The following is a 10,294-nucleotide window of genomic DNA, read 5'->3' on the forward strand; positions in this document are numbered from 1 at the left end:
GGGGAATAGTCTGGTGTACTGAAATCCTGAATAAACTCCACCTGTTTCCAGAATAAAAAAAAATCGTTGCGTTACTTACTGGCCGTCCCTCGTAGATGTAAACGAAACAGAAAACGGTCACTGCTAGAATGTACAGAAATTTGTCCTGCGACCACGAACGGGAGGTTTAACGTTCGTGATCGTGTGCTCCATAAAACACTTCCTTTTCTCGGTGCTCTCATGTCGACTTGCTTTTGATGTGGGCCGAAAAGGAACGGGTTAACAATTTTCCGTTGTTAAGCCATTTGCATCTTTTGAATGGGGATAAAATAATTTCAGCTCGGCCGGGCAGCTGAGTACTTCCGCTGCATATCGGGCGCAGCGGAAATACACTCGACGTGTGCGCGAGTCCGTTTCACGAGCCAGTGGCGGCCGCGACGAGAGCTCCGCTAACGAGGACCTCTCGAGGCGGAGTCGACGCGGGAGGCCTTCCAACGGTCGGGTCGCGCCAGATTCGCACCTGGTCAGCCGCGCCGGCGAAATTGCGCCCGCTTTGTAATTGCTCGGAAGGGCTACTGGAGAAGAAATCCCGGCATTGTACTCGTGCTGATGGGGGCCGGGGGAGGCGGGAAGAACAAACCTGTTCCCAGTCAAGGCCGGCAGGGGCGGCGCCTCTCAACGGTCGGCGGGCGGCGAGTGAATTCTTTTCTGTTTGCCGTGGCGGGCCAGGTTGACTGGGCCAACATTGACTTTGGCCGCGGAGGCTATTATTTGCAGTCGACGGAGACTTCCGGTAGCGGAAGAGGGCCGCGCACCGGCTACCGGGGAAGCTGCAGCGCTTCCTGCTGCCGGGCTGATAAGCAGGCGAAGGGTGAGCGGCGGCGGTTGCGCTCCGCTCCGGAGGAATGCCTCGCTTTGTTCCTGCCATTCCGCCGCACCGCGCGGGCACAAGTGCCGCGCAATGTGCGCGCCAGCTGCACCGCCTCCGAGGACACGCTTCCGCCTGAGCGCCGAAGGGTGGCAGCGCACAATACCGCCTCGAGAGCGCCGGTCTGCCAGCCTCCGGTGTCTATCAAATCTGGGACAGACCACTTTCTTCACAGAACGTTGTGTACTTCTGGTACACTGCGCCCGCCTCTGCGACGTCGAGCTGCCGCGGTGGTTCTCGATCCAAGGCAAAAACGAAGGGTGAGGCTGACCTGTCAACGAAGAAATCAAAACTGCTTACTGTCCTAACGTGGGAAATGCCACCAATCTCTAACCGTACAAAGCCGTAATCCGACCAATCTAATCATATGAGTATCACCTGGTTATCCGCACCAGTCGCAATCAGTCCATCAAAAAATGTTCAAATGTGTGTGAAATATTATGGGACTTAACTGCTAAGGTCATCAGTCCCTAAGCTTACACACTACTTAACCTAAATTATCCTAAAGATAAACACCCATGCCCGCTCGGCTAATACCGCGCGGCATCAGTCCATCCAATTCCTTGAACACTATGGGCTCTATCTTGCTAATCTCAATCGCATCGCTTACCCCCCCCTCCCCCCCAAAATCAACCAATAATCGATTTCCTTCTCGCACGGTTAGAGGCGCCATGTCTCTGACAGCGTGGCCTCTCCCGTCGGAGGTTCGAGTCCTCCCTCTGGTATGGGTGTGTGTTGTTCTTAGCATAAGTTAATTTAAGTAGAGTGTAAGTCTAGAGACCGATGACCTCAGCAGTTTGGTCCCTTAGAAATTCACACTCCTTTGAACATGTGTTTTCCTTACAAAGTCATCAAATGCAGTCTCCTTCTAGTCCACTTTGAACAGCTCCATATTACCTACAACGTCCTGAAACGTCGATTCCAAGAGTATAATTTCTTCTGCAGTTACCAATATTAGCTGTTAGCAGTCTCCCAAGTCAGTAACTACACACCCCTCCGAAGTTACGCGTACGCACTCCATATATGCTTTTCCAACAGCACTTTCACAGTTTCCTCCTGGAAGACAGTGAAATGTGCACTGACTTTATTTCTTCATACCAGTTACACAGCCCCTTCTTTCTTGCTCTTCCTTTCCCATTCTACCTTCTATGTTCCCGTCCATATCCACGGTCTGGTCTCCATAGTAACTCCCTCTATTTTAAATTCCATCCCCACATGCAGCTATTCTATCACACCACACGTCTCCACATGCAGCAGATATCCTCCAGTTAAGTGCAGTGCAATTAAGTGCTTCATTATCGCTATAATGATTATCACCGAAAACCTTTATTTTGTGAAGTTTATTCATAATGATGGAACCTTTCTGTCATCAGCTGCGTTAGGTATGAGGATATTACCATTGGTGCCAGACTGATCCTCGAACCCGGAATGACCACTTGTCGGGAGTGGACCGCGGGACCGCTACGGTGGCATGTTCGAATCCTGCCTCGCGCATGGATGTGTGTGATGTCCTTAGGTTAGTTAGGTTTAAGTAGTTCTAAGTTCTAGGGGACTGATGACCTCAGATGTTAAGTCCCATAGCGCTCAGAGCCATTTGAACCATTTTCGAGAGTGGTCGTCTTAACGACGTTGCAATCCAAGCTCGCTTTCAGGACCCAAACTTCCAAATGCCACACTGTATACGATCACATCGCTCGCAACTTTACTTCTCGCCACAGGGTTTGAGGGAGACGTTACTATCACGGTCGTCATTTTGCCTGTAGAGGCTTCTACTACTTATAATTAACAATGTCGGAAGAAACTGATATTGGTGACGATCTTGTAACTGGGCTAAATTTGTGAAATTAATCCGTAAGTGGGAAATGTAGCTAATGTCGTTTGCAGTTGCGAATAAATATCAAAAATTTAGCACAGCTATAAGATCGTCACCGACATCAGTTTGTTCAGATATTTTCCAAAATAAAAAAAAACTTTTTTAAAAGGGAAAGAACAGTTTTAGCATGTGATTCTCCAGGTTTTTGATCGAACAGTCCACTAATGTACTGTCGGTCTATAGCGTCCACCATGCACGTGTGTGTTGCAGTCTATGGCACGGCAGTACACCAGTGGACTGTTCGATCAGTTTTTAGCAACTCTGATTTACGTGCAAGAATGTAAGTACTGACGAAGTAATTACTCTACGTTTGAAACTGAGTGGCCGAAAGTCGTGGGAAGGTGTGTCCCATTTGAAGACGTGACGTCTATAATGCCTTAATGCTGCGGCTAGGTACGGAATGGCCGAAGTGGCCGTGCGGTTAAAGGCGCTGCAGTCTGGAACCGCAGGACCGCTACGGTCGCAGGTTCGAATCCTGCCTCGGGCATGGATGTTTGTGATGTCCTTAGGTTAGTTAGGTTTAACTAGTTCTAAGTTCTCGGGGACTAATGACCTCCGCAGTTGAGTCCCATAGTGCTCAGAGCCATTTGAACCATTTTTTAGGTACGGAATATGGCGTGAACGTAGGGACGATACCTGCACTGTCTGTTCAAGGAAGGTCTGGCAACACGTCACTAGTTAATTGACTCTGTACGTAGGATGAATCTGTGCAAGACGCACGAAACATAGGATGTCAACATTACTCAAGAATTTGGGCTTCCCAGGTCTACAGCACAAGAGTCCGTTTTCAGTATCACAGAGACAATACTTCCACACGACTAAACGGTCGCACTGGACGACTGCAAGCGTTTGGTGATCGGACGTCGAGCCGCCTCTGTCTAACAATAACGGACGTTCACCCGTCTGACCACTGCCAATATGAAACGTACCCTTAGAAAAATTACACATGACTGTGTTTAAACTGACACACAATATTTTTAGCGCAACGCAATCTGACTTTCAATAATCCCTACAAAAGAATGGCCCTGACTAACATTAACCTATACCTTTCACAAATCACTTACCCCACAAAAATCTTCGTTACTCGAACTACTGCAAAACAGCGCGTGCCACTACTGCCAGCTAAATAAATGATTCAAACTACTGAAGGCACTAACTACTGATAGGCATAGTTAGCAAATGAAAGATTTTGATAGAGAACAAACAATGTTTTTACCTTAATATTCTTCAAAAGTCATAATATATATGGCAGTTCATGACATCCTTTCTTACAAATGTACTGTTTCTGATGGACACACGTCCAGATCATCTGCTCTCAAAAATCCGCCATCTCGCTTCCCCACATCCACCACTGCTGGCGGCTCACCTCCAACTGCACAACGCTACGCGCTGTTAACATCCAGCTGCCCAACACTACAATGGCAGACAACAATGCAAACTAGCCACAGACTGCACGCAGCACAGCCAGTGATTTTCATACAGAGCGCTACGTGGCGTTACCAATAAGAAAACCTAAACAGCCGACTTACACCAGTTTTAATGTAGAACGTTGGGAACCATGTTCGCCAGGATTTTACCGAAAAAAAATCACCGATTAGGCTTCACGTAAAATGGATTCGCCTATATGAGCTGCTTATAGTCGGATATATTGCGACAGATTTTCGGTACGAATACTACATGATAATGACCTGTAATGTGGAATTCGACCAGTCGAGGGGAGCGTAAAAAAGCAAATACTTATTAATTAAGCAACAGCTACGTTGGAATCAATATACTTCCTTTATGAAATGATTTCTGCTGAGGAATTTCAAATGAACTACCGCCACATCTTCCGAGACGGAGACAGGATTGATCTCAACAACGCTAGAGACGAAAACAGACCATTTCTGGAAAAAAGAACGGCCTCAATGTCTTATCAAAACCACCGAAAACCTAAATCTGGATCGTCGGGCAGAGATTTAAGCCCCTCTCCTTCCAAACGCGATTCCAATGTATCAACCACTCACCGGGACTTGCCAATATTGCCATTGAATCTTACGTTGTTTGTGTAAGGTTGAGCTAAGCAAAGGACGCTGGTTCGCTCTTTAGTCTTGCTTCCATTATTAACCGAAACATCAGAATTTCCTCTCTCGTGCCTTTACCTTTCCTAAAGCCTAACTAAACGTGTTCTAGCGCAACCTCAATTTTCTTTGCCAATCTTCGGTATATTATTCCTGTCAGCAACTTGAATGGATGACCTGTTAAGATGATTTAGCGGTAATTCTGACACTTGTCAGCTCTTGCTGTCTTCGCAATTGTGTGGATGACGCTTTTCCGAAAGTCAGATGATATGTCGGCAGAGTCATACATTCTACACACCAACGTGAATAGTCGTTTTGTTGCCACTTCCTCCAATGATTTTAGAAATTCTGAAGGAATGCTATCCGTCCCTTCTGCCTTATTTGATCTTAAGTCCTTCAAATCTCCTTTATATTCTGATTCAAATACTGGATCCCCTATCTCTTCTAAACGGTCTCCTGTTTCTTCTTCTATCACATCAGACAAATCTTTCCCCTCACAGAGGCTTTCTATGTATTCTTTCCACCTATCTGCTCTCTCTTCTGCATTTAACAATGGAATTCCCGCTTCACACTTAATGTTATCACCCTTGCTTTTAATGTTACCGGAGGTTATTTTGACTTTCCTGTATTTGAGTCTGTCCTTCCAACAATCATTTCTTTTTCGATGTCTTCACATTTTTCCTGCAGCCATTTCGTCTTAGCTTCCCTGCTCCTAATATATATTTCATTCCTCAGCAACTTTTATTTCTCTATTCCTGAGTTTCCCGTAACATTTTTGTATTTATATCTGTCATCGATCAATTGAAATATTTCTTCTGTTACCCACGGTTTCTCAGCAGTTACCGTCTTCGTACCTATGTTTTCCTTCCCAACTTCTGTTATGGCCCTTTTTAGAGATGTTCATTCCTCTTCAACTGTACTACCTACTGAGTTATTCCTTATTGCCGAGTCTAATGGCTTAGAGAACTTCAACCTCACCTCGTCATTCCTTAGTACTTCCGTATCCCACTTCTTTGCATATTGATTCTTCCTGACTAATGTCTCAAACTTCAGCCTACTATTCATCACTTCTATATAGTGAACAGAGTCTATATCTGCTCCTGGTTACGCCTTACATTCCAGTATCTGATTTCGGAATCTCTGTCTGACCATGATGTAGTGTAACTGAAATTTTCCCGTATCACCCAGCCTTTTTTCAAGTATACTTCCTCCTCTTGACATTCTTGTGCAGAGTATTCGCTATTACTAGCTGAAACTTTTTACAGAACTGAACTCAGTCTTTCTCCTCTCTCATTCATTGTCCTTGTCCTGTAACCTTTTCTTTTACTCGTTCCCCTAAACTGCATTCCAGTCCCACATGACTATCAGTTTTTCATCCCCCTTTACATACTGTATTACCCTTTCAGTATTCTCATACTCTATCCCGATCTCTTCATCTTAAGCTTTCTACGTCGGTATGTATACCTGAACTATTGTTGTCGGTGTTGGTTTGTTGTCAATTCTGATAAGAACAACCCTGTCACTGAACTGTTCACAGTAACACATTCTCTGCCCTACCTTCCTATTCATAACGAATCCTACTCACGTAATATCATTTTCTGCTGCTGTTGATATTACCCTTATCTTCTTTCCACTTCACTTCACTGACATCTCCTATATCTAGATTGAGCATTTGTATTTCCCTCTCATATTTTCTAGTTTCCCTACAATAATCAAGCTTCTGACATTCCACGCCCCGATTCGTAGAACGTTATCATTTTATTGATTATTCAGTCTTTTTCTCATGGTATCCTCCCCCTTGGCAGTCGCCTCCCGGAGACCCGAATGGGGGACTTGTACGGAATCTTTTACCAATGAAGAGATCATCATGACACTTCTTCAATTACAAGCCACAGGTCCTGTGGATACATGTTACGTGTCTTTAATGCAGTGGTTTCCATTGCCTTCTGCGTTCTCATGCCGTTGATCATTGCTGATTCTTCCGCCTTTAGGGGCAGTTTCGCACCCATGAGACAAGAGAGTGCTCTGAACTCAGTCCGCTCCTCCGCCCTCTTTCAGAAGGCCTTTGGCAGAATGAGGCTGGCTTCTGATGCCAGAAGTCTTCTGCCGCCAATGCTGATTATTAATCAAAATCTAAGCAGCGACAGGATTCGAACCCGGGGACGAAGACGTTTTGATTAAGAATCAAAGACGCTACCGCCCCCCCCCCCTTTTTTTCTTTCTTTGCATTTTGTTCGGTATTGTTCATTGCGTTTGGTTTGCGTGGAGGTCAGAAGACATTCATTCACGTTGATCGTTGATTCCTTTACTAAGTTTTTTTTTCTTTTTTTTTTTAATTATTACAGAGGGTGGTTCATGGTGTGGGTTCCTTTGGTCATGTCCTAGTTCATGAACCACGGGCAACGTATGAGTGGCCAAGTAAGTGGTCCCGACAGTCGGGATACCAGTTACTTTGGAAGAAGGCTGGGCATCTCGAACATATTCTGAGTCGTGGTCACCTTTGTACTCATACGGCAAAGACTACCAAATCCACCGGTTAGTCCCTCAACCGTTAGGGGTAAAACCCAATGGGACTCGGGGCAAGTAAGGCTAGCAACCTGCTTCCCTGGTACTTTAAATATGATGCTGGCAACAATCAGAGCAAAATGCCTCGGACCTTTGGAGGTGACGGAGTCCCACCTCTAACTGACAAACCAGAGACTCCTAAGATACGACTTTGCAAACAAATGGCAATGAGATGGGGAGCTATTAATATCAATGGGGGCTACTCTGGGAAGAAGGTAGAGCTGGCAGAGGTTGCAAGTAAGATGGGGCTGGACGTTTTAGCTGTTAGTGACATTCGGGTAAGGGGTGAGAATGAAGAGGAAGTGGGAGAATACAAGGTCTACCAGTCAGGGGTCAAAGCAGGAATAGCACAATGTGGTGTAGGGCTTTACATCAGGAAATAAATGGAACCCAGCGTAGTTGCAGTATGGTATTTAAACGAACGACTGATGTGGATAGATTTGACAGTGTCTAGCAAAAAAATTAGGATTGTGTCAGTATATTCGCATTGTGAAGGGACAGATCAAGATAAGATGGATAGTTTTTATGAGGCACTCGGTGATGTAGTTGTTAGAGTAAAGCACAAGGACAGTGTTCTGCTCATGGGTGATTTTAATGCCAGGATTGGGAATCGAACAGAAGGGTATGAAAGGGAACCAGATCTGTCATTGACTATATAATAACAGATCAGGAATTCAGGAAGGCTGTGAGGGACACACGTGTATTCAGGGGATTCTTTGATGACACTGATCATTATTTAATCTGCAGTGAAATTGGGAAGTGAGGCCGAAAGTGCAGGAGGTCAGGTCCATATGTAGGAGGATAAGAGTGGAGAAACTTCAGGATAAGGAAATCAGGCACAAGTACATAACAGTGATCTCAGAAAGGTACCAGTTAGTTGAATGTAGTCAATTACAGTCATTGGAAAAGGAATGGACAAGGTACAGGGACACAGTACTAGAAGTGGCTAAAGAATGTCTTGGAACAGTAGTGTGTAAAAGTAGGATGAAGCAAACAGCTTGGTGGAATGACACAGTCAAGGCAGCCTGTAAAAGGAAAAAGAAGGCGTATCAAAAATGGTTACATACTAGAACTCAGGTAGACGGAGAAAGTTATGTTGAAGAAAGAAACAAAGCCAAACAGATAATTGCAGCATCCAAGAAGAAATCTTGGGAAGACTTTGGAAACAGGTTGGAGGCTATGGGTCAAGCTACTGGTAAACCATTCTGGAGTGTAATTAGCAGTCTTCGAAAGGGAGGTAAGCTGGAAATTACAAATATTTTGCACAGGTCAGGAAAACTGCTGGTGAATCCTGTGGATGCCTTGGGCAGACGGAGGGAATATTTTGAAGAGTTGCTCAATGTAGGTGAAAATACGATCAGTAATCTTTCAGATTTCGAGGTAGAATGGGATAGGAATGATGATGGAAATAGGATCACATTTGAGGACGTGGAGAAAATGGTCAATAGATTGCAGTGCAATAAAGCAGCTGGGGTGGATGAAATTAAGTCGGAACTCATCAAATACAGTGGAATGTCAGGTCTTAAATGGCTACACAGGATAATTGAAATGGCCTGGGAGTCGGGACAGGTTCCATCAGACTGGACAAAAGCAGTAATCACACCAATCTTTAAACATGGAAACAGAAAAGATTGTAACAACTACAGAGGTATCTATTTAATCAACGTTGTTGGTAAAATCTTCTCAGGTATTGTTGAAAGGAAAGTGCGAGTATTAGTTGAGGACCAATTGGATGAAAATCAATGTGGGTTTAGGCCTCTTAGAGGTTGTCAGGACCAGATCTTTAGCTTACGGCAAATAATGGAGAAGTGTTATGAGTGGAACACGGAATTGTATCTATGCTTTACAGATCTAGAAAAGGCGTATGACCGGGTTCCTAGGAGGACGTTATTGTCTGTTCTACGAGATTATGGAATAGGAGGCAAACTTTTGCAAGCAATTAAAGGTCTTTACATGGATAGTCAGGCAGCAGTTAGAGTTGACGGTAAATTGAGTTCATGGTTCAGAGTAGTTTCAGGGGTAAGACAAGGCTACAACCTGTCTCCACTGTTGTTCATATTATTCATGGATCATATGTTGAAAACAATAGACTGGCTGGGTGAGATTAAGATATGTGAACACAAAATAAGCAGTCTTGCATATGCAGATGACTTAGTTGTGATGGCAGATTCGATTGAAAGTTTGCAAAGTAATATTTCAGAGCTAGATCAGAAATGTAAGGACTATGGTATGAAGATTAGCATCTCCAAAACGAAAGTAATGTCAGTGGGAAAGAAATATAAACGGATTGAGTGCCAAATAGGAGGAATAAAGTTAGAACAGGTGAACGGTTTCAAATACTTAGGATGCATATTCTCACATGATGGTAACATAGTGAAAGAACTGGAAACGAGGTGTAGCAAAGGTAATGCAGTGAGCGCTCAGCTACGATCTACTCTCTTCTGCAAGAAGAAAGTCAGTACCAAGACTAAGTTATCTGTGCACCGTTCAATCTTTCGACCAACTTTGTTGTATGGGAGCGAAAGCTGGGTGGATTCAGGTTACCTTATCAACAAGGTTGAAGGCTTACATTGGTCAGACGATCCGGACCATTCAGGACCGATGTGTTGAGCATCAGCGGCACACACGGCTGCTTCAACCCGAGAAATCCGCAGTGGCGGAGCACTGTCTCACCCAGGGACACAGAATGCAATATGATGCGACACAAATGGTTGCCCCTGCATCTCGATATTGGGACTGTATTTTAAAAGAATCAATAGAGATTCGTTTATCTGACAATCTTATTAATAGGGACAAGGGCTATCTTTTAAGTAAGACTTGGGACCCGGTGTTATCCGACATTAAAAAAAACAACGGTCTGCGTCTCAATCGTCGGAATAGAAATTTTTA

The sequence above is a fragment of the Schistocerca nitens genome, chromosome 6 (assembly GCF_023898315.1).
Source record: "Schistocerca nitens isolate TAMUIC-IGC-003100 chromosome 6, iqSchNite1.1, whole genome shotgun sequence".
NCBI classification, from domain to species: domain Eukaryota; kingdom Metazoa; phylum Arthropoda; class Insecta; order Orthoptera; family Acrididae; genus Schistocerca; species Schistocerca nitens.